Source organism: Notamacropus eugenii, chromosome 2, assembly GCF_028372415.1.
Source record: "Notamacropus eugenii isolate mMacEug1 chromosome 2, mMacEug1.pri_v2, whole genome shotgun sequence".
Taxonomy (NCBI): Eukaryota; Metazoa; Chordata; class Mammalia; order Diprotodontia; family Macropodidae; genus Notamacropus; species Notamacropus eugenii.
The window spans coordinates 413,676,209-413,700,865 of NC_092873.1; the positions used below are offsets into that span (position 1 = coordinate 413,676,209).

The following is a 24,657-nucleotide window of genomic DNA, read 5'->3' on the forward strand; positions in this document are numbered from 1 at the left end:
TTTTTGTATATATGAATCCTTTTCCTTTTTCTTTAATATCTTTGGAGCACAGACCTAATAATGGTATTACTAGGTCAAAGGGTATATGCAGTTTAGTAAATTTTGGGGGGTTCTAAATTGCTTTCATAAATGACTGAGTAAATTCACGGCTCTACATGTACCTCCTATTTCAATTCAAACTTAATATTAAATAGAAAGATAAATCCTATAAGTGCAGAGCTAGACAAATCTGTCTGCATGCCAGGTTATTTTAACAATACTATTCATAGGGTAGCAATTGATGACTCTAACTGACATCAAAAGTTATTCTTATTGCTTTTTATAGAGTAGAACAGTTAAAAAGTTGATGGATAGAAAAATAAAAAAAAAGAAAAAAAAAAGAAAAATAATATATGATCAATGTGACCCGAACATCAGGTTTCTGCTGAGAGTTATTTTTTAATTAATGAACAGTTTACTGGAAAATTTTCATATACAAATCAGTATAGATATTGAAGATACATAAGATGTATAAGATGCAAGGTTAGGGAAACAGCTGAGAAAAAAAATCTTCAGAAGAATTTTCTTCCTATCAATCAGTCTTGACTTTTTATTTGCAAGAAGTATATCAATAATGATACAATTCAGTTTTATATTAAAATATATTTGTATGAGCAACTATTTCTTGCTCCAGTAATGACCATGAGGCTCTAAACCAATAAAGTGAGGGTTTTTTCAGTGGTGAAGGGTCACTATGAAGTGAGACCTGAGAAAAAAGCTTCCTTGTTCTTTGCTTGAGTTGTTCTCCACCCCTCTCCCTCCAATTATTCACCTAAACAAGTATTTTTCTTTCTCTTTTTTATTGTATTTATTTATTTTTAGATTTCAACATTCATTTCCACAAAATTTTGAGTTCCAAGTTTTCTCCCCATCTCTTCCCTCTCCCCACCCCATAATACATTGCGTTCTGATTACCCCTTCCCTCAATGTACCCTCCCTTCTATCACACCCCACCCTTCCCTTATCCCCATTTTCTCTCTTCTTGTAGGGCAAGATAAATTTCTATACCCCATTACCTGTGTTTCTTATTTCCCAGTTACGTGCAATAACAATTCTCAACATTATTTCTAATATTATGAATTCCAACTTCTCTCCCTCCCTCCCTCCCTACCCATCCCCACTGAGAAGGCAAGCAATTCAATTCAGCTATATATGTGTCATTTTGCAAAAGACTTCCAAAATAATCATATTGTGTAATATTAACTATATTGCCCTCTATCCTACCCTGTTCCCCACATCTTTTTATTCTCTCATTTGACCTTGTCCCTTCCCAAAAGTGTTTACTTCTAGTTACTCCCTTCTCCCATTTGTACTCCCTTCTATCATCTCCCTCACCCCACATGTCCCCTCCTCCCCTACTTTCCTGTAGTGTAAGATAGATTTTCATATCAAATTTAGTGAACATATTATTCCCTCAAGTCATACGTGAAGAGAGTAAGCTTCAATTTTCCCCTCTTAACTTCTCCCTTTTCTCCTCCATTGAACAAGATTTTTCTTATCTCTTTTATGAGTTATAGTCTGCCCCATTCCATTTCTCCCTTTCTCCTCCGAGTATTTTCTTCCCTCACCCCTTAATTTTTATTTTATTTTTTTTATGGATATCATCTCTTCTGATTCAACTCAACCTGTACTCTCTGTCTACATGCGTGTATGTGTGTGTGTGTGTGTGTGTGTGTGTGTGTGTGTGTGTGTGTAATCCCTCCACCTACCCAAATACTGAGAAAAGTCTCAAGAGTTACAAATATTATCTTTCCATGTAGGAATGCAAAACAGTTCTACTTTAGAAAGTCTTTTATGATTTTTCTTTCCTGTTTATGTTTAGGGAAACATGCTTCTCTTCACTCATGATTGAAAGTCAAATTTTCAATTCAGTTCTGGTCTTTTCATCATGAATGCTTCAAAGTCCCCTAATCATTGAATGACCATTTATTCCCTTGAAGTATTTTACTCAGTTTTGCTGGGTAAGTGATTCTTGGTTTTAAACCCAGTTCCTTTGACTTCTGGAACATCCTATTCCAAGCCCTTCGATCCCTTAATGTAGAAGCTGCCAGATCCTGTGTTATCCTGATTGTATTTCCACTATACTTGAATTGTTTCTTTCTAGCTGCTAGCAATATTTTCTCTTTGACCTAGGAACTCTGAAATTTAGTCATGATATTCCTAGGAGTTTCTCTTTTCGGGTCTCTTTCAGGAGGTGATCTGTGGATTCTTTCATTATTTATTTTGTCCTCTGGTTCTAGAATATCAGGGCAGTTTTCCTTGATAATTTCATGGAAGATAATGTCTAGGCTCTTTTTCTGATCCTGGCTTTCAGGTAGTCCCATAATTTTTAAATTGTCTCTCCTGGATCTATTTTCCAGGTCAGTTGTTTTTCCAATGAGTTGTTTCACATTATCTTCTATTTTTTCAAACTTTTGGTATTGTTTTCTAACTTCTTGGTTTATCTCATAGTCATTAGCTTCCCTGAACTTGATTCTCTTTTTTAAAGAACTATTTTATTCAGTGAACTTTTGAACCTTCTTTTCCATTTGGCTAATTCTGCTTTTTAAAGCCTCCTCTTCATTGGCTTTTTGGACCTTTTTTTCCAGGTGAGTTAGCCTCTTTTTAAAGGTGTTATTTTCCTCAGCAGTTTTTTTGGTTCTCCTTTAGCAGGCTGGTTACACGCTTTTCAAGTTCTTCTATGGTCTGAGCCCATTTTATATTCATTTTGGAGTTACTGAAGGCAGAGGCCTTGACTTCCTCTGATAGTATGCCTAGTTCTTCCTCATCTGAAAGGATGGAAGGACACACCTGTTCTTCAAGTAAGTAACCTTCTATGGTCTTATTTTTTTTTCCCTTTTTTTGGGCATTTTCCCAGCCAGTTACTTGACTTCTGAATCTTTTGTCAAAGAGGAGGGTCCTAGCGCTATTCCTCTCCCCAGTACCATACTCAAGGCTGAGATTCAGATCAGCTGCTCATCTCCAGGGCTTTTGGTTGGGGGTGAGGCTGCCACTGAGGGCTGAGGTTCAGATCAGCTGCTCAATTCCACCAGAGGCTTTAAGCTGAGCTGCCTGGACAATGGAGCCAGGCTGCTTCCATGTAGCCACCTGCTGCCTGCTGCTACAACCGCGTGGGGCCAGTGTTGGGGGAACCCTGTTCCCCCCTCTCCAAGCTGGGAAAGCCCTCCCACTTTCTTTGGAACTTTCTTTGTTGCTTGTGGGTTGAGGGATCTGGGACCCTCCCTGCTGAGAATTCTGCCCTGGAGGCCTGTTCAAGTCCTGTTCCTCCCAGTGCAGTGCAGCCAGGGCTGGGTTCTGCTCTGCTCAGTGTCCTGTGAGACAGACCTTTCCTATCAGCCTTCCAGGTTACCTTTGGCTAGAAACCTCTTTCACTCTGTTGTTCTGTGACTTCTACAGCTCTAGAATTTGTTGAGAGTCATTTTTTACAGGTATTTTGTGGGCTGTGGGGGAAGCTCTAGAGTATATGCATCTTTCTACTCCACCATCTTGGCTCCACCCTGCCCTCTGCTGAGATTTTTAAAAAATGCTATTCAAATTTCAGTTTCCTCCCATAGGACTTACAGCAAATTATTCATGAAAAATTTTGTTTGAAGACTCATACTAAAGATATTCTTAAAGATATACTGTCTCTCATTACTGATCTTGAATTCTACATTTCTTAAGATAATTATAGGAGGTATCTTCTTTTCCTGAGGCTCTTTATTGGTTAGAAACAGATAACAGTCAATTAAAAATATCAATAAAATGTTTTCCATACGTGTACCACATTGTACAAAACTTTTAAAAAGCAATGAATTTTGTTGTTATAGGATACTGATTGCTTCAAAATATAATGATCAAATTCTAAAACCTGACTGTTTCATAAACAAAAAGCAAGAAATTAATTTAATTAGTTAAATAAAATTAAACATCTACTAAAAAGATATTTCCAAATAAGGAAATAAAATTGTTCCTTATGGGAACAATCATTTTCTTCTTGCTCTTCTCAAGAGTCACCTCATTTCACAGCATTTATCTTTTTTCCAATACTGTTGTGTTGGATCTACTGTTATAGATCTCTTTACCTATCTATTTTCCCTTTAAAAATGGGTATGAGGAATAAGATGAAATGGGTGGGGGAGAGGTCAGATCAATAACACCTGCCATCTCAGTACCCCATGACTTGGTCTCTTCTCTTCTGGCAGTACCTGTAGATTTCCTGGGGCACAAGAAGTTGTTTTGTCCTCACATAGTACAACTTCCATCTCAATGAAAGCGTTTCATTGCTATTAAATAGCTTCACAGGTTCACTGGTCCTTGTCCATTCTGTGTTTCTGTGTTTCCTTCTCTGACCTTCCACCCTCCTGCCATCAGTTGAGATTTCCCTCTCCTTCAGATTCTTTCTTTTTCACTTCGCGTTCCTTCTGAAGCACTTCTGTTCTTTCAGGGACGCCTCGCTATTTATTTAAATTTTATTTTTTGTATAATTACTTGATTTGTTTTTAGTTTTCAACATTCACTTCTATAAGATTTTGAATTGTAAATTTTCTCCCCCTTCCTCTCCTCCTCCCTCTCCAAGATAGCATGCAATCTGATATAGGCTCTATTCATACATTCATATGAAACATATTTTCACATTAGTCATGATGTAAAGAAGAATTAAAACTAATGGGAGGAACCACAAGAAAGAAAAAAACAAAACCACCAAAAAAAGGAGAGCAAATAATGTGCTTCTATCTGCATTCAGACTCCAAAATTCTTTCTCTGGATGTGGATAGATGCTTTACTCTTTCTGGTAATTTGGAGAACTGGGATGCATTTTCTAGCCCAGGGTTCTCTAGATCCTCAAGTATGACCCTTTGACTGAATCCAAACTTCACACAACAAATTCCCTTAATAAAAGGATGTTTTCTGTGAAATTTGGATTCGGTCACAGGGCCACACTTGAGGACCTCCAGGGTCAGATGTGGTCTCAAACCCCTGTTCTAGCCTTTCCTAGTGTCTGCTAGTAGAGAGACCCTCCATTTGCTGTGGTTCTGTGGGTAGGGCAGACACACAAACATACCACATTTGCCCTCCCTATTTGTAGAAGACTAAGCTCTGGGGCTCCTGTGAATAAAAAGTAAGCTAACAGCCTGAGCGCTGTGCAGGGGCAGCCGCTGGCAGTAGGGGTTTCTCAGTAACACTGTAAGTTCACCGAGCTTGTCCTCTAATTCTTATCATTATTGTTTGTTGTTGTTATTTTGATTGAAGCTTTCCTTGTCTTTTCTTTCCACCTGAAACTACTTGCCTGGGAAGTGGATTAAGCGATTAACCGTTTTCTATTAAAATCTTAAAGCTTTGTACCTCCTCCTGCCATGCTATCTCAAAAACATTTTCTATAAAAATAGACAAGAAATTCATAGCTTCATTTTTTTCCCAAGCATCATGCAATCAAAAATTTAGATCTAGAAGAGATCTTTCTGTCCAAACTATTCATTTCATAGAAGAGGAACTAAGACTTAGAAAGATTTCATGACTAGTCCAAGGTCATAGGTCATCTAACTCCAAATCCAGCACTCTTTCCAATAGGTTCCCTAAGTGGGTGATATCAGCCTCTGGGGGGCAGTAGTAGCCTTGGGTGCAACTGGGGGATGTTGACTAAAAATAAGGAGGCAGTGGAAGCATAAGGAAAGAAGAAAAGATAAAAACATTCTGAAAAACCATTTGCACCTGTTTCTTCTGTTGTATAACAGTTAAAGTTGCAGTCATTACATCATTTTCCAAATAAACACAAAATGCAAGTTATAATGATCAATGGTCAAGTCCACCAACAGGTCTTAACAAGTAAGTACCGGCAGGGAGCATGTTGAATATTGTTGGGAAGTCCAGGATGCATCAGCAGGAATAAGTTTGTGTAATAACTGGTTTACAATATAATACTATACAGTTATGTGACACAATATTGTGTCATCAAAATTTCAATGTGGTAAAACCTCACAAATTTAAAATAAAGTATTAAATTTAAGACGTGTCATTTTTCTTTTAAAATATTTTATATTTTTCTTGAAGTGAAACATTTCAAAAAAAATTTTAAAAGTTAAAGAAAATAGGTTACATTGTAAATTCAATAGGATTTAGGGGCCTTGCATACATTGTTCTATGAGAAAAAGAACTTATTTATCGATGAGCTATGGAAGCACAACCCATTTGCACATTGAGGACATTGTCTTTCCCTGAAAGGAAAGAAATAAATGCTGAAAAGAAAGGCTGCATAAAGCATGAATGACATTATTTCAATTAGAACTTGTGGCACCATTTACTATTTTCCATACAATTTTAGTGAAAAATTTTATTTGGTCTTAAAGATTGCTGAAGTGTTATGTGGTGATTTTTTTTGTTTTGACTTTGAAGTTCTAGAATTCTACATTCACTTATATTAAATATCTCCTCTAAAGTATCCAGGGTTCATATATTTTTCAAAGCTTCCTAGACTACAAAGGATTACCTAGTATCAAAATCAATTCTGTTCTCACTGACTTTGCTCAAATGAAAACAAAAGAGCAGTTATTCACCTGAAACAATTTTGTGTGAATCCAAACCAAGGACAGAATGAAACAAAGTTTTCTGTTAAAAAATCATTACATTTATAAGGGTCTGTTAAGAATGTGGAAATGAGTTGTGGAACAAGTTTTACTTACATTGATGCTGATAACACAACAAAAGTTCTAGAGAATCATTAAATGAAGTATTATCATTATTATGTCCTGAGAACTTATTAGTCCTCTTTTTGTCAAAGTCCTCACAGCACAAATGTATGTAAGCACAAACAGATAAATAAGGATGCCTCTAATTTTGATATAGCAACTAATCAACACCACTTTTTTGAATTTTATACAAAGCCCTTAAAAATATAGATTTTAAACAAATATCCACAGAGATATTTTATATTCCAATTTTCTTGTTTTTTTTTTATATGGCCCTCATATTTTTACATATATCTTTACATATAACAATATTTTTTCTTGACCTAGAACCTGTAATTTCCTTAATATAGGGAGCTCTTGGTGAGTAACTTGTATCAGTACAGATCGGCATCTTCTCCATAACTTCACTCTTAGAGGGTAGCCGTAGGCACTTGCCCTGTGATCATTCACTCAGTATACCTATCTTGCTGCTGCCTAACAGAAATGACAGAATAGAAAGAAAAAAAACCAAGAAGATAAATGAGTTTATTTTATTCAGATGAACAGTTCAGAAGACAACTAGTCTCAGAAAGATATTTTGATCAGTTTTTCTGTAGTCATTATATTTAGCCATCGCAAATCTGACTACAATAGTAAAGTCAAAGTACTTAACCACATGGAAATTAGGTAGGCTGCTGTGAATACATAATATATGCATTCATCTCATATTAGCAACCAAGAGTCACACACACACACACACACACACACACACACACACACACACACATTCTCGCATGAATAGGTGTGTAGAAATGCCAGAAAATAGAGCATAAACTCTCAGAGAGAAGAGTTTGAAGGTAATACTGCTAGTCTATGTACCAAAATCTCAGTTTCCTTATTCTGTTTTCTTTCTGTTTTACCATCTCCAACAAGAATGAGCTATTGAGTGTAAGGGAAGAGAAATTTTGGTTCAAAATTAAGAACTGATAAGCAGAGTGATGCGTTGGAGTCAGTCGAGGAGCTGTTGATGTTTTAGTGTGAGCATTTATAACTCAGAAATTGGCAAATACAACAAATCAAGGCTTGATTTATTTTTTTGTTGGTGGTGGCTCCAAGAAGCTAGAGCATTCACAGCAGCCACACCACAGTAAAATCAATGGGCTAAACCAAGTTGAGAGTATCTGACAGGCCTCAAATCTATTAGTGAGTTGGAGGGAGGTAGAGCATCTACCCCTAAGCATGTGAAGACTTCTCCCAATGGAAAGGTTAGATGGCCATGAAGATGACTGAAGGTCCTGTGGTAGTCTTGAAGATACTGTGGAAGGTCAGACATTCAAGACACCAAGGTCATCCATTGCATCCCTGGCCACTGACAATCATCTTGATTTCTGTCTTGCCATTGGACCTTGATGACCCTGGAAGAGAGTGAGGTTGCCAACTTTGTGCAACTCTACCTCACTTAAATCCACTTCACACACAAGTCAAGACATCACTCTGTGATGTCACTGGTGCTCTTTGAAAACAAAGGACCAAGAACAACGGGCTTAAAAAAGTGATGAAGAAAATGTTACTAATACAGATTAAAGTGTATCCTCATTACATATAGTTTTATGGAAAGCCACACCTGGATAGACAATTGCATCTTTCTCAAAATTAATAGAAACATCCCCTAAAAGGATTTTCCAAGGGCAGTACTAACATTGAATACCGTGAAAATCAATGCAGTCATGCTTTTTTTAAGTATCTCATTTAAAAAGACCAGGCCATATAATTCTTGCCACTCATCAATATTATACCAGGCAATGTGCCTAACTAAAGTAAACATTAATGTCCCTAGGGGGAGGAGAGAAAGTATATTACTGCAAGTGGGTCTTCTGCTTTTATTAGTATTCCTATACTTTTCAAGTATGATTTCTGTCAAGTCAGCTACTTTTTTTAAAGACCTAAGTCTCTGAGGACTCATATTAATTTGTACAACTGATGTAATGCATACCTTAAAAATATCTCGTACAGGTGCAACTCCAAAATGAAAGGTAGAAATCTTTTTTAATTTCATTAACTCATACTTGAAACAAAGTACTAGTATAATTTGGCAGCTAGGTGACACAGCAGGTAAAGTGCCAGACCTGGAGCCAGGAAGACTCCTCTTCCTGAGTTCAAATCTGGCCTCACGCACTAGCTGTATGACCTTGGGCAAGTCACTTCACCTTGTTTGCCTCAATTTCCTCATCTAAAACATGAGTTGGAGAAGGAAACAGCAAAGCACTCCAGTATCTCCACCAAGAAAATCCCAAATGGGGTCACAAAATGTCAGACACAACTGAACAAGAACAACAGTATAATTTATGTAGATATGTGGAAGACATTTATTTAAAGCCTTGTACTGGCTCCTGAAAAGACAATTGAAAAACAAAGTGCATGCCACTAAAGAGGCAAGGAATACAGGGAACAACCTATAATTTGTACAATTAATGCTAAATAGTTTACACTAAGCTAGCAGCTGCCATCCAGAAATGATGCCTTAAACAGGAAGGTTGCAGCATGTTATGAAGAACTTGGACTTGGTTCATCAAGTTGGATGTATCTTAGCACTTGGATTAACTTCACCTGTTTCTCTGACTGCCAGTGAAAGAAGCTTCCTGAGCTTTAAAGTTGGGGGAATTGGGGGAGAGAGAGAGAAGAAAAGCTTTAACCAACATCAGCTCAAGAAAGACCACGTGGTCAAACGCTTGCAGTTAGACTGACAACAACGCAGACTTCATCTGCAATGATGTAGTGGAAATCTGGAAGCAGCTGTTACATAGCCTCAGTTATCTGTGAAAGAAGAGAGTCTAGGAAACAGCTAATTTGACTAATTAGTTTATTTAACCACTTATGAAAAATCATATCTCCAGCCTCTTTTGAAGCCCCCAAATGGGATGTCTGAAAGCACTTCCATAAAAACATGTTCTCTCTCAAGTTTAGTACTAGAAAAAAAAATGAAACTTCCAAATGTATTTTAATACATCTTAAACCTTTTAATCCTAAGGTCACAAACAGCTTCCAGACACCCAGCCCATTATCTTCCCTCAGAACTCTGCCAAAAAAAGGCCACTTGATGCTGTAGTAATAAACAGGACCCTCAAAAAGTGACAGATCTCTCTCCAGGCCATAAGTTTTCATTTGAAGCTATTTTGCCTTAACTAGGATTTTAAAATGGGTAAATTTTACAGTTAAGTAACGTCTGTCACCCCATCTCTCTTCTCCGGGAGAAGCAGTAGTATCACATTACTAGGTTTCACTAATGTTATTGAACAGATCACAAGCATGCCCACTACTTCTACAGATTTGTAATACATCAAACATCAAGAAAACTCAATAATTAGTAACTTAAAGGAGAGAGTCCTGTGGGAGAGGAAGAGTGCAAATCCAACTAAGAAAATTCTATTCCCACGTATTGGCAGACAATCAATGGGATGTGAAGGAATTTTCTAAATGTCTTCTGTGAAGCCAAAAACTGAGATCAATCACCATAAAGCACTTAAAAGTTGTTTGACTTTGGTGGTGGTGTGTTGTTTTTAAATACTACATTAAGAATTATCTAGGCTTTTCCCACAAACACCAAGCATCAAATACCAGGCACTTACTCCCTGCTGTTTTGTGAAGTTTTAGAAATAACAAATGAAATTTCACTAGAGCAACTCCCCTGATGGGCTATGCCCTGCTGCCCAAAGAGCAGCAAATAAATCTTCAAGTGTATCACTTTTTAAAAAGTCTACTGCATGGCTTGGGGAAAATGTAGGTGTTTGTAGGTAATCCAAGTAAGGTCACCCTTATTAATTTGACAGATATCTCCTTAAGAAGGTATCAAGTTTAAGAGGATTTTAAAAAACTTTAAAAAAAACTTTAAATTGTTAAGTTTAACTCTTTCTACAAACTCAGAAACAAATTTAAGAAATTTTTTGTATCTTCTGTTCAAATTACATACATCCCATCCCAATGCTCACTCATTAGATGACCTTTATGTTAGTTGTTTGTATGTGATTCTTGTTAGCTCACAAAGCTGAACAAATTGTATTTTTTCCAATTAATTAGATGAATATTTTTTCATTCAACAAGTATTCTTAACTAAGTACCTAGCTTAGTGAGGAGGTTTCACAAATCTAAATATGCAAGCCAGATTAATACTTTGGCTAAAATGATAATTTTTTTTTAAATAGATTAAGATTTAGTGAAAAAAAAAAAGCCTTTTCTTAAGTTTCACAGAAAATATAAGTTGTTTCTTCCCCCTCTTCCAAAAGGATGACATGTTAAGAATCTGCTTTTGCCTTAGAGTCTATGACTTATTATTTCCTGCACTGGGCTCTGTTACAGGAGTTACACAAATCTGAGACCTGCATTTCCATATGATCTTGTGTCAGTCCGGAATAGCTCCCTTTCTGAGTTGGATCTCCCCTAAAATGACTTCACTGAAATTTTTACTACCTTCATTTTCCATAGCTAATAGTAGTTGAGAGAACCAAAAAAAAGAAAAAAAAATCACCAGTAAATATAACCGAAAGAAAATATATCACTTTTGTATAAACAGGATTTATATGTTTCATATAAATTTCATGTAGGGCTTTCAAAGGTGTAATATTTTGAAAAAACCTTGATTTGCATTAGATGTATTTATGGGATAAATACATTTGTTAAAAAGAATAATAATCATGGTGTCCAACAGCAAATCAGCTAAATTTTTACAGAGACATTTTCTGAGTGGTTCTAAATTTAGTTTTTAAAGTGTATTTATAATTTATTATATTTTATATTTTTATAATATAATGTATTATAACATATTTTATATGCTATCCACAATAAATTTCAATACTTTGCTGTTATACCTCTATAGTGAGTGATGTGGTTCACCTTTTAGACCAAGGATCAGATATATAAGACACAAAAAACACCATGCCTTTTCATATGGTTTAACAAATAGTTAAAAATGAAAAGCATATTTGGGGCCATTCAAGCAGTCTAATATTTAAGCTTGAACTAAAAAATAAACAGGAGAAAAAGAAAGTCATTACATAAACTTTTTAAAGTAGAAATAACTCAGTAGACTAAAGAGCATGGAAAGTGGTAAAACCCACTGCCTACAAGCAAAGTACTGTCATAGCTTTAAAGCTTATTTACATAGCTTAGTGACTTTCCATTACTATTCATCAAAGGGAATTGAAGTTTTCATAATTACAAGTTCCATGATCTAAAATAATACTATTTTGTGAAACAGGGGGGATGGGGGTGGGGAGAGGGGAGGAGAGGTAGGGATGCATTTTATGCTATTTCTTTCAACAACAATATTCCACATATTGTACTTAGATGGATTTTCAAAAAACCATAAAAGTGGGTCTAGAAATTGACCAGTATTGAGTCTTGCTAAAGGGGTTGTCAGACTGGTATGTAATAGGTTAATAAAAACAAAGCTTCAGTTTTTTTCATCAGCCTTTATCAGTAGCATCTCTTCCCCCTAAACCCTTACATACTTCCTAGTACTAGCCCAGGGGGGAAAAAAATCTCATATTAACCAAGTCTGAAAATTGTACTGATACTTGAATTAACTGTAGATTTTAAAAGTTTACATATAATTACTTGTCTTCATTTTAAAACTGAATACAAAAATTTAGGCAAATTATTTTTCTTCTAATTCAAGGAATAATCTAGTTGCGGTCTAGATATAGTGTTGCCAAAATTACAACATAAGTAACATTTTATCATTTAAAAAGAACTCACATATTTATCAGTGTATATGGCCTTTTGGAATATACTAAATAGAATTTAGCTTGCTGTCTGAGCAGTTCCCAGGAAAGTATCCGAACCAAGATAGTATATGTATATATTTCACTATATATTCAACCAATATGGACACACAAATGAATTATCCCTTCTCTAATTTTCTAGTTTTCTTTCCTTACTGACTGGTAAAGAAAACACTAACAAGGCAAACAAAGTATAAAATAATTTTAGGCTACTTCATATATTACTATAAAAATTAGTAAGGTATTCTTATACTATCCCCAAGTCCATGAGTATAGAACTTTCTTACCAGCCAAAAAAATCTGCTTACATTACCTTCCAGAGTAAGACTGTAATTCAAATAAACTCAACATGATTTAAATGCATTCATTCAAAGTTTACATTGGTAACTGTGTGGGCTCCCGTAGTTTGAAATACAGAATTACCATCTCAAGCATAAAGAACAAAGCAGGATGTTAAATTATTCTTACCAAAATAAAAAACACACATGTTTAAAAACAAGAACAAATGTACTTACTACCTTTCAGCCTAATGAAGAAACTTCACTCAAGGATCTTTACAGGCTCCCTTCCCCGGGCTGTCTTATTTGCAAATGACTGCAGGAGCAACCCCAGTAGCAGCAAGAGCAGCAGCCACACAACAGAAAGGAAAAGTTGGCCAGAGCTGCCCTTACAATGCCTGGAGACTAGGCTGAATGACAAGCACATGCAGATTGCCTTGAATTAGGCATGTTAGGGGGCTGGAACTTCCAGTGTTTGCTCTCCTATAGGACAGGAGAGTTTTTCTCCTACTTAACCCCTAGGGGCAAGGTCTTAATAATGGTAACAGCTGGCATACAGAGGGGCTTGATCCTAGCACAAGGTCAGCAAGTCAGGATATGAAGGTGACATGTAATTTCTAGCCTCTTCCTGCTTCTACAGGGAAGCTGCACAAAGTGCTGTTTTTAGTTATAACGTTCTTTGATCTTTTTGATTTAAAGTTGCTTAGCTGATGTTGGCCATGTTAGATGATCTTATTTTCTGCTTGCTTAGACTGACTTTAAGTGTTACAGACTGGGGTTTCTGGGCACTTAAGGCACTACATTTACATCATATAAATCAGTTGCTTATTTCCATACTTCAGGGATACTTGTGTTACAAATAACTCACATTCATAATTTTAGGTTGGAGCATTTACAAAGCAAAATACACTGTTTTTAAAGGCGTACATTAATTGTCTATAAGAAGGAAGGAATTGGCAAACAAGTTATAATTGCTTTCTTTCTAGAAAATAACATTAATCTTCCATTGCTTAATCTGTAATTTCAGAAATACTAAAAATCCTATAACTATAGCATTTTTTAAAAGTCCTTTAATAACCCAAAAACTACTGCTCTGAGCTTAGAAGTGACATCAATAGCAAATGGGCAATAATTCAGATGCTCAAAAAACGCTAAGAAATGTAATCAGCTTAATAAAAATTACTGGGAAAATTAGATAGCTCTATGCAAAAACCAAACAAACAGATTGGCTCCACATTGAACACCATATAAACTCTAACTGAATGAGTGTTCAAGTATTTTAAAAATTATTTTGGAAAACCGGAAGAAAAAAGAATAATATATTTATTTGTCTCCACTATAGAAGAGAAGCATTTTTATCAGTAGATGAAATCATTGGATACAAAATCAACGATTTTGATTTTATAAAAGGATTTCTGCACAACAGAAAACAATGCCTTTAAAATGAAAATAAAAAGAAAGATGGGGAACAATATTTGAAGTAAATATTCTAGACATTGGTCTGCTACCAGGAAGAGACAGATGCATATGTATAAAATGCACAATAATACACACTCCCCAATAAAGTAGTGATCAAATGAAATGTAGGTAATTTAAGGAAAACATACCAACTGTTAATAACCCAATGAAATGTTGCTGAAAACCAGAGAAACATAAATCAAAAAAAAAATTTAATATATCACTTTGAACCTATTAGAATTGCAAAAATGCAAAAAAAAATAGAGATAAATTCCAATGTTGGCAAGATTTTTGTGAAACAGCTACTTTAATATATTGTTATTGGGAATGTGGATTGAGGCAAACATTTAAGGAATAATATATAATTAAGAGTCATAAAATGTAGCAGATCTTTTGACCAAGTGATTTCAACCCACAAAAATTTCATAAAAGGAAGAAAAGACTTATCTATACAAAAATATCCATAGTTACTCTATAGCTTTCCAAAAAGCTGGAAACAACTTATCTATTCAACAACTGGACAATGGCTGAATAAACACATTAATTTAATGAATATAACAATGGCAAAAAAGAGAAAAATATGAAACACAAAAGAAAATGCTTTTAAAAAAACTATACAAGCTGATAAGGAGTTGAAAGCAACATTTACAAAACTACATACCCTTTGACTACAACCCAATTTTTTTAAGTGAGGGAAAAAAATTTCGAGGACAGAGACAAAGTTTGAAGAATTTTGGGAAGATCTGGAAGGTGACAACAAACATAAGCATTTTATTTGATTGCTTCTTTTTTTGTTAATTTTTTTTTTGGTTTAGGCTTGTTAAAAGCAAGGGGACTTGAGTAAGATTTCATACTTTGTTTAATGACTTTGAGTTTTTGTTGACATTTAAGTTCATAACAAAAATTAAATATCACAATTCAGTTAATTTAGAAAATTTAACAGTTGCTACTAATATACATAAAGTGCTCTGCAGACCTAAAAAAAATTTATATAAATGCTAGTAATTATTGTGAAATTATGAAAATAATTTTGGTAGGCTTTTTAAAAAACTATCTGCAGAAAACAAAGTATAAGTAGATATTTACCATGGTGGAGAGAAAAACACTCTAATTTCAGGCTTCAAAGTCTTTAAAATATTACTGCATGCACACGAATTCCTAAGATAAAAGGTTTTAGTCCAAAGTCTGCCTCCAACAGGTTATGTCATCTCCACCCCCACCTACACCCTCTCCCCACTCTGAAAAATGAAACCATTGGACTTGATGATCTTCAAGTTGCCTTTGAGTTCCAAAACTTATCAATTATTAGATAACATCTCATGTCCCTTCCAATTCTGAGGCACCAGGATCTTCAAATTAAAATGAGCCTACTCATTCATCTTTGGCTACTTCTGCAGTACTCTGGTTTATAGTAAAGTTATTACTTCCATCCTTGTGTACATGTTAAGACTACATATAAAGATATAAAATCTGAATTTTTCTGAAGTTATAGATCTCAAATCATTGGAAAACATTTAAATCATTTAAAATAAATTCCAGAAATAAAAATCTAAAATCTGCACCTCATATCATTTACATTACTAATTTAAACACTGCTTCAGATGATGAAAAAAAATTATGATAGACTCTTGGGTACATACAAAAATTATACAGTTTAAACTATACTTTTGGATTTGTTACATTATACACTGCTATCTATAAATAACAAACCAGTCTACTTCCAATCATCCTATTAATATCTTACTCTTCTTGTCCTTTAAAAGTTACAGACTAAATATCTTACCTATTTTTCATAGATTGCTGCAGTCCTACCTACTCTCTAACCTTCCAGAGTTATATAAAAAATACTGCCAATTTTTTTTCAGGTCCTATTAACTGCCTACCTTTTTTTCTTGTGCTGTGGAAGTAGAACAAGAGGCACTAAAGGCCTGGGTTTGAGTATTTATTTTACCATTAACTTGCCTTGTGACTTTGAACCAATCACTTCATTTGTCTGGGATTGCTTCCCCATCTGAAAAATGTAGGGGCTGGACTCATAACTCCTAAGTTGTCTTCCAAGAACAACATTGTATGATTATATGACCATTAAAGAGGTTGGAGAGAGGGTGACGCTAGAGCCTACTTTGTTGGTTAATTTTAACATACTGTATATATCTTATTTGCATGTTGTCTCCTTCTTTGACTATAAGTTTCTCAAAAACAAAAACTATTTTTTGTCTTTATATCTCCAGCGCTTAGCATAGTTCCTGACACATACTAGGTGCTTAATAAATGCTTGTTGTTAACTTACAAAGTATAAACAAAAGTGAAGGAAGGGCTATATAACTAGTCCTTTTATAGATGATACGTTCGATTCAAAATTTCTTTATACATCGTTACTAACATAACATAAATGTTATTAACTTTTAAGAAACTATCTGGTTATCTTGATTCTTGTTATACTCAAGTGCTAAATAGATTACCAGTACCTACTTATTATAAGGACTGTGCTATTTCTCCTACATTATTAACTAAGTGAAGTTTTTATTTATTTGCAAATTAGGACCACAAGTCTCAGACAAAAAAAAAATCTGCATTAATATTTCTGAAGGAAATTTTTTCCAGTCTACTTTTTTAAAAAAATATACATTGGGAGTTTAAGGTCAATAGTTGTATATCAAAATACTTGAAATTCTGAAGCATACATTTCTTAACCTTCAACTATATTTTAAACTTATAATTTTATAATAATAAGCTTTGAGTCTGACATATTTCAAAGTGATTAAAAAACTTATCATTAGATAGCCCACCAATCAGGCTCAAAATAAGTGACCTGGTATGTACAACTTTTTTCAAACAATAATTCTGAATTTAGTTTTCATGTCAACATTAATAGATGAAAATAAATCCAGATTTCACTGGCCACATCTGGATTATTTCAAAAACACACATGTACAAAATTCAGATGAAGATCCTAAAGAAAAAAAAAGGTGCCAAGCTGAAGAATGGTGGGGAGAGGGATGAAAACCCTTTTCAGAAAGCACTATTCCTGCAAAAATCACATATATTTCTTTCACCTTGCAATTTAAGAGCTAACTGTTGTACATTTGAGTGGAACTTTGGTTACAGCACTTCTTTCTAGCCATTCAAAGTCATTATGCCCATTAGCACATTGTGAAATCTAAGAACTAAACAGACCATACAAGCTGGGACACTAAGTTTGGGAAGTCAATTCAAAAGGGAGTCAGAAAAACTCCAGAATCTGGCCAAATGTAATTGTGCTCCAAGTTCATTTTTAAGTGGAAGGAATAGATGTCATTTGCGGGGGAGGGTTTAAACTATGCAAGTGGGAGGTCAGTCAGTAAAATGAAAAACAGAACAAAAGCTCTGGTGCTTAAAAATATCACTAGAAATACACAACACAGATAAGTCATGAGAATCCATAATGTTGACATCATCTTACTACAAGACTAGGCCAAATACACACTATTTCATGAAAGGCGATAAGGTAAAGGAAATTTTTGTTCTCTCTCGTTCCAGTTTTAACTTAAAACAACCAGATCCTATCAGCAAATCCCATATCTGCTCCTATCACACATACACACACACACACACACACACACACACACACACACATATACACTGCATATAATGCCAATTTTCATTTTGATCTAGAAGGCAAGAAAAATGTATGCATAATTACTCTAAATCATGATAGTCAATTCAGTTTGTTTAATAGGAGGAGGGAGAAGTGAGAAGGTGGGAAGGAAGAAAGAAGTAGAGAGAGGCTAAGGGTATGTGGGAAAAGAGAAAAATAAAAATAGGGAGGATAACTTACAATTCTGTGAATTCTTCATAAAGCATTTTCTGTACTGCACAGTATGACTTGGGGTTTAGTGCCCTCTTTAGACTTATAGAATATTAGCAATTAAAAGACCTTAAAGTTTATTTGTTTTAAACTAGATGATTAGAGGTCAGTCCCCTGGCCCAATCATGTTATAGTTTCAGAAACCAAGGTTCAGATAGGTGAGAGGATTCATCCACAGTTCAAAGAGCAGTGATTGGCAGAGCCAGAATTTGAACTCCCATCCTCAGACTGCTCTCACTGATGGTTATCCACTTGAACATAATGGCCTCACATATTCACAGCTTCCTCAACTCCAGGGACTTTGATATCTACTCCTCTTGATTTTCCTAACACTTCACTAATATTCATGTTTCCTCTGTTTCCTAAGAAGTCATTCTTACTTAGAATATGTCTGCCTTGGACCTTCCCTTTTCTGATCACAGCTTCCTTTCTTTTTGCTGCTCCTCCTACAAGCCTGCTGAACCTGGCCTTTCCACCGCATTCATAGTAATATCCAGTGCTGCTTTCTTACCGTATTCTTTTTTTTAATTCTTACTCTTTTAATTCTTTCTCTTTTGACTTCATTTGCCTGCCTACCCATTGTGGACCCCGAGATAAAAAATTTCAATGATGCCTTTGCTAGTCCTCTATCCTCTGACCTCTGCCCTGCTTAAAACCCTAAACTGGAGAAAGTTAAAATATTTTACTGACTGGGTCCACTACAATGCTATCTAATCTCAAATGTAACTTGATTGCTCAATGATCATTTCACTCATCTTTTCTTAATTCCCTATCTAATTCCCCCCAAATAGCTGTATGATTAATGAGTTTATGAGGGAGAGGGTTTACTGGTAACTGTTTAACAACTGGTTTTTTAGGAGGGGACTACTTATAACACACTTTAATGTTTAACCTGCATTTTTAATATTTTCTCCATTGTTTGCTTAAGTCTAGACAGCTAACAAAATAATAAATCAAGCCCTGATGTGTAGCTCACACTGAAATTCTAACAGTCAGCTCCCTTGAGCCAATACGAACTGGCTCTAGCATACCCCTTATATCTTTGTGTCATGTTGGAATGTTGCTATAGGCAGATTTTTTGAGATAATGTCTATATCTCCTTGATTGGAGGAAGGAAAAGCTATCAGGTTAATGAAATGGAAGCTTGAACACCTAAAAACCAACAATTCAAACAAGAGCCTTCCAGATTGGCTGAAAGGAAGCTCAGGCCAATGGGCCTAGGGTGACCAATCTCAAATCAGTGAAGGCTAAAAAGACATTATAGCTACAGTTGTGAAACATTCCCCAAGACTGATGGGCCATGTGTCACAGTTACTACCTCAAAGATGTAACCCTGGGTGTCTTTATGAAACTTACTATACAGATTGTCCCTCCAGGCAAGAAAGATGCTGACCCTTATCACAGATATGCCTACATGGGGAGGCTATCAGTTACAAGGATAGTAGTAGCCACACTGCACAAAAGCAACCAATTCAAAGAGCACTCAACTTTAAATCAATGGAGATTGGGGATTGAGTGACACTTCTAACTCAAAGTGACTTTGTACCATGAGTTACAGTGTAACTTTGGCCAAGTCACTTAATTTCTGAACCTTACTTTCCTCTTATGAAAATGATGATAATAATAGTTATGACACACAGTTTAAACTGAAGTAAAACATTTTGCGCACCTTAAAGTGGTCAAAATCTGTATGTAGTCACTATTTAGTACACTACAAGCTCAACTTGAGTCTACAGTGAGACATGGCAAATAAAAAAATGAACATACCCGTAGACTGCTTTAATCGAAGCATAATGACCTAAAGCAGGAAAGTGATCATCTCATTGTACTTCCACTTCCAATATTGTTTTCTGTTTTGAAAAATACATTTTAGGGAGGACACAGACAAATGAGTTCACATCCAAAGAAGGCCAACCAGAATTATAATGGGACACAAGAGCTATATGAAACAAGGATTAACTGAACGAACTGGGGATGTTTAGGCCATCAAACAGAAGTGTTAGTGGACATGACAGTCATCTTAAAGTATTTAAAGGACTGTCATGTGGAAGACCATTTTTCTCAGTCCTAGAAAGCAAACTCAGAGCTATGGGTCAGGTTGCAGAGATGCAGATTTCAGTGCAATTTAAGGACAAATATCCTAATGATTAGAGCTGTATAAAAATAGAAAGGGCTTTCCTCAAGAGGCAAAGAATTCACCAGAGGCTAATGACCATTTATCAGGGATTCTGTATAATAAATTTCTTCTTAAGCATGAGTTGAACTAGATAATTTCTGAGATTCCTTCTACCTCTGAGGTTCTGTGATCTGTACTATAGTTATTTCTGTACATATATTCTTTTAATCTATATGTTTCATGAGGTCAGGTACCAAGTTTTATCTACACTTTGTATGTCTCTACCTCCATGCCACCTCCCATGCACAAAGTACCATACAGAGTAAGCATTTAATAAACATTTTTGTTGAGTTAAGCCTCCTCTATTTTCTCCTAGAGCCTAAAATGGAGTCAGATTCATTACAAACTCTTCACTATACCATATTAAGGCTTTAGCGACACCTTTGACAGGAGTTGTAATAAGAATTCTTACACACAAGACAAGCTTAATTGAATGAAGTTAAGAAAGCTGCTTGCCTAATTTTGTGCCATTCCACTAGAGAAGAGACTCATCCTCAAAAGAGTGCAACTTGAGCTCCCTGAGCTCCTAAAATGACAGGGGGAAGCACTAGGTACATGTTACATGGCCATGGGGAAAGGTGAACCTATGATAGGAGATAAGAAGCAAAAATGCTGGGGTCCTGGAGACATCAGTCTAGGGCTGGAAGGAGGAGGGAACAGTTCTGCTACATGGCACAGTCAAAGGAGAGCTGTGAGGTGTAAGGATGGTTGGGAGGAACATGGGTGGAGAGGAAACTCTCTTCTGGATGTTGATACTCTGAGAAAAAGTTTTAGTCTCCATGTCTAGTTACAGCTCTGACCTGACCTTGTGAAATCACAAATGAATAGATGTTCGTTATTAAAAATAACTACATAATTGACATTTATGCCATCTAATCCATGCTTTTTTTTTTTTTGCAAATTTCCCTGAAGTAACTTTCCATACATCTCTAAATAGATAATTTGTATCCTATTTTTACTAGGTAATACCATAATGAACATCTCTCTGAAAATAGTTTTTGGAACGACAGGTTTTAATGTGAGCAAAATGAATGAGTATAGTAATATATCATTAAGACCCAAATAATTAGAAATTTGTGAGAAATAAAACACTGATTGAAATTTTTGCATCATGTAAGAAGGGAAGAATTTGCTAAACAAGTTAAAAATATAATCAGGATCGCACAGAATATCCTACCTTAAAAAAAATACAGAATTTTCAAAGTTACTTTAATACCAATGCATTTGAATTATCACTACCACCACCACCACTACCACAAAAAAAAACCAAAACTTACATTTATATAACCCTTTAAAATTAGAAATAATTTCTTCACAACAAATGGGGGGGCGGGGCAGGGAGAAGATAATACAAATACTATTATTACTAATTTATAGATGAAGAAACAAGGCACTGCAAGGTGAAACCTTTGCCCAGGACCAACATGTAGTAAGTGACAAAGGCAGGATTTGTTCAGACACTGGGTAGGATAGGATGACTTCTGAAGTTCTTTCAAATGCTGAAATTCTTTAATTCTATAAAAATCACAGTGCTTGGTTCCTTGAACTCTTACAAATCTTTAGTACAAGCATGCTTCATTAGGTGAGACCAAATAACATAATTCAAGTAAAATACTTTGAAAACCTTAAAAGACCATATGTTATCAGTTATTATTGTTACAAGGAAGAGATATACTCCTGAAAAGTTATATTTAAAATGCTATACATAGAACCCAATTTTCTACTAACAAATTAAAAAATTAAAGATGTGTTGCCTCTAAAGTCACCAAATATCACTGTTAGTATGATAGTGGTAACAGTGGTATGATTAAGTGAGCAAGGAAAAGGGTTCAAAGTTCCATAAGCTAAACATTATTGTGTGAAATTTGTTCCCTGACTTTCCATATATTAAATCCACACATATTAAAGGATATCTGCAGTAGGCTCTTTGCCCTTCCTCACACCAGTAGAGGTTACTCAAGCAGCCAATATGCAGGCCTCTTCTGGGGCTAAACAAATAAACAAAGCAAACGAAAATCTAACCAACATTTTTCTTGGCATTAACAGAAATAATCTTAAACTGGAAATTAACATAATAGGGAGATCTGTGCGGCAAAACCTTGAAAAATACTGGAGTAACAGTTTGGAGGCTAATATAATCCTTGGTCTTTATGCTTAATTATCAATACAACTTTTTTTCAATACTAAAAACATCTTTGGTGATAAGGCACTGTCTTAGGAAAGAAGATAGAATCCTTCATTAATATAGTAAATTAAATCTTATCTATGGCTGCTAGGTGGGGCACAAACTGCTAGACCTGGAGTCAGGAAGACCTGAGTTCAAATCAGTCTCAGACACTTAGTAGCTGTGTGAGCCTGGACAAGCCACTTAACCCTATTTGTCTCAGTTTTCTCACCTGTAAAATGATCTGGAGAAGGAAATGGCAAACCACTCCAGTATCTTTGCAAGAATACCAGTAAAGGGTCAGAAAGAGTTGGATGCTACTGAAAATGACTAAACAACAACAATAACAACAAACCTTTATCTTGATTGCGTGAGAACTAAAAGTCTTGAGCATTTTTTATCAATTAAGAAAGACTTTACTATTCAAAAATAAAATTTTTTTAACCCAAACTCCTAACAATTATTAAGCACCTACTGTGCTTAGAGTTTTATGCTAAAAAGGAAATATTTTGATAAGGCACTGAGGCTACCAGAAACCAAAGTCTCCACTAAAGATAATTCTAGGAAGAAATATAAACCAGAGTGGGTATTTTGTAATTTAAAAAAAAAGAAACCTCCAGTTTTGAGGTGGGGAAGATACCCTGAAGGAAAGAAATATAGAGGTTATACAACCCTGACAAAGACCCACAGATGTAAGCAGATGATAGAAGCAAAGAAAATAGGGAGGTGCACATCCTAATTGAAAAACAACTATAAAAATAATCTAATCTAAAAATGGGAAAACTATAATACTAGTTTAAATTCTTCTAACACTTAATTTTTCCCAAAGTAGCAAAGACAGAGGAATTCGCTCTTCTCCCCTCCCCCAAAGTATAAGGGATTCATTGCATTTTCTGGGAGTAGGAGAGAAGAGGGAGGCAGGACACCTCACATTTTATAGTCTAGTATCAAAACAAATTGTCATATTTGAAATAACTCAAAATACTAGAGCCTCAGAAAGGCTATCAAACATTTTCTTCTGATGTACCATGATTTAGAAGCAAAGCTTAACACACCCATAGGCTCTGGAGTCCTTCCAAAGCCTCCCTTCAGTTTGCAGTACAAGATTTCAAAATAAGATATTGTATCTTCTGTGTATTTCCTGGCACAGAGTGAACCCCTTAATTGAAAGCCTTTCTGCTTTGACTCTAATGTTGACTAGAATCCTCTTTTTAACTTCCTAGCAAATTTTATTTGAAATCATAGCAATTTACACGAGTATTCAGAGATTACAGCTAATTAATTAAGACGCTTGATAAGACAAGCTACTCCAGGACACATTATATTCATTGGTTTTTCTCATGCTGCCACATAATGATGACTACCCCAAAGTGAAACTTTAGACAGCAATAATCTAGGCACTCACACAGAAATGCCCTCCCATCATCGTTACAAAATCTCTAGACTGAGCCAAACTACATAACATCACTTTTCTTATATATATATATATATATATATATATATATATATATATGGAATAAAGTTCTAAGAAGGAGAGTCAAAGAAAGTACTAATTCAATTTTATTTATCTATTTCGTAATGTATGATAATATTATCTTTGGCAAGACGAGAGATTTATGCTAGCCAAACTTGAAAACTTTGAGATAAAGGCGCTAAAGTTAAGTATTTTGTGTGTGTGTCTGTGTATACATATACATATATGTCAGGAGTATGATATGCTGAAAACACATTCATCAGCCTGATCTGCTTAAAGTTCAAACAGTTCAAAAATAATAGAAGTCATGTTATGTCTGGTTTCATAAATTTGTTTAGATGAAGTAAAATTCTCTCTGAGGTGGCTCAAAGAAAGCAAGGAATAAAGCAATAATAACAACGGAAGAAAGCAGTGGAGTATTTATAACAGACCATAAGAATTCAAGGAATAATTATGTTTGACTCAAGCCTCTAAAAGCTTTTAAAATATCCTACAATTGCAGTGTTATTATTTTTATTTCATTACAAAGTATCCTTCTCAAGCATATACATTTGATAGATGCCTAGGTAAAATGCAACTCTATATGTTGCATTTAGAAACATGGAAGATAAATTGATATTTCACCATAGTTAAAGGACTCATGACATCAAGTTCAGTAAACTTCACAGGGGAATCATGAGAGTAAAATTGGCCAGGTGAAAAAATGTGTTCCACATCTGGTGCATAAAGACTGAAGTATATTCAGGTATACTCATCTCATGAAATCTAGAGTCCAGGGCAATTCTGACGAGCATTGCCCA

The 24,657-nt window shown here is 35.2% G+C and overlaps 1 protein-coding gene across 6 annotated transcripts in view; it reads right to left on the reverse strand.

Annotated features, from left to right (window-relative positions):
• Positions 1 to 24,657, reverse strand: part of DISP1 (dispatched RND transporter family member 1) — a 265,708-nt gene that overhangs the window by 75,809 nt on the left and 165,242 nt on the right. Inside the window, exon 1 of one of the 6 annotated variants that reach the window (XM_072647750.1) lies at positions 12,979 to 14,378. The exons of 4 other annotated variants lie outside the window; for them this stretch is intronic. The gene's annotated coding sequence lies outside the window, so the exon portion shown is untranslated. Of the gene's footprint in view, positions 1 to 12,975; positions 14,379 to 24,657 lie in introns of those variants that run through there. One more of the 6 variants, XM_072647751.1, reaches the window with a different exon arrangement.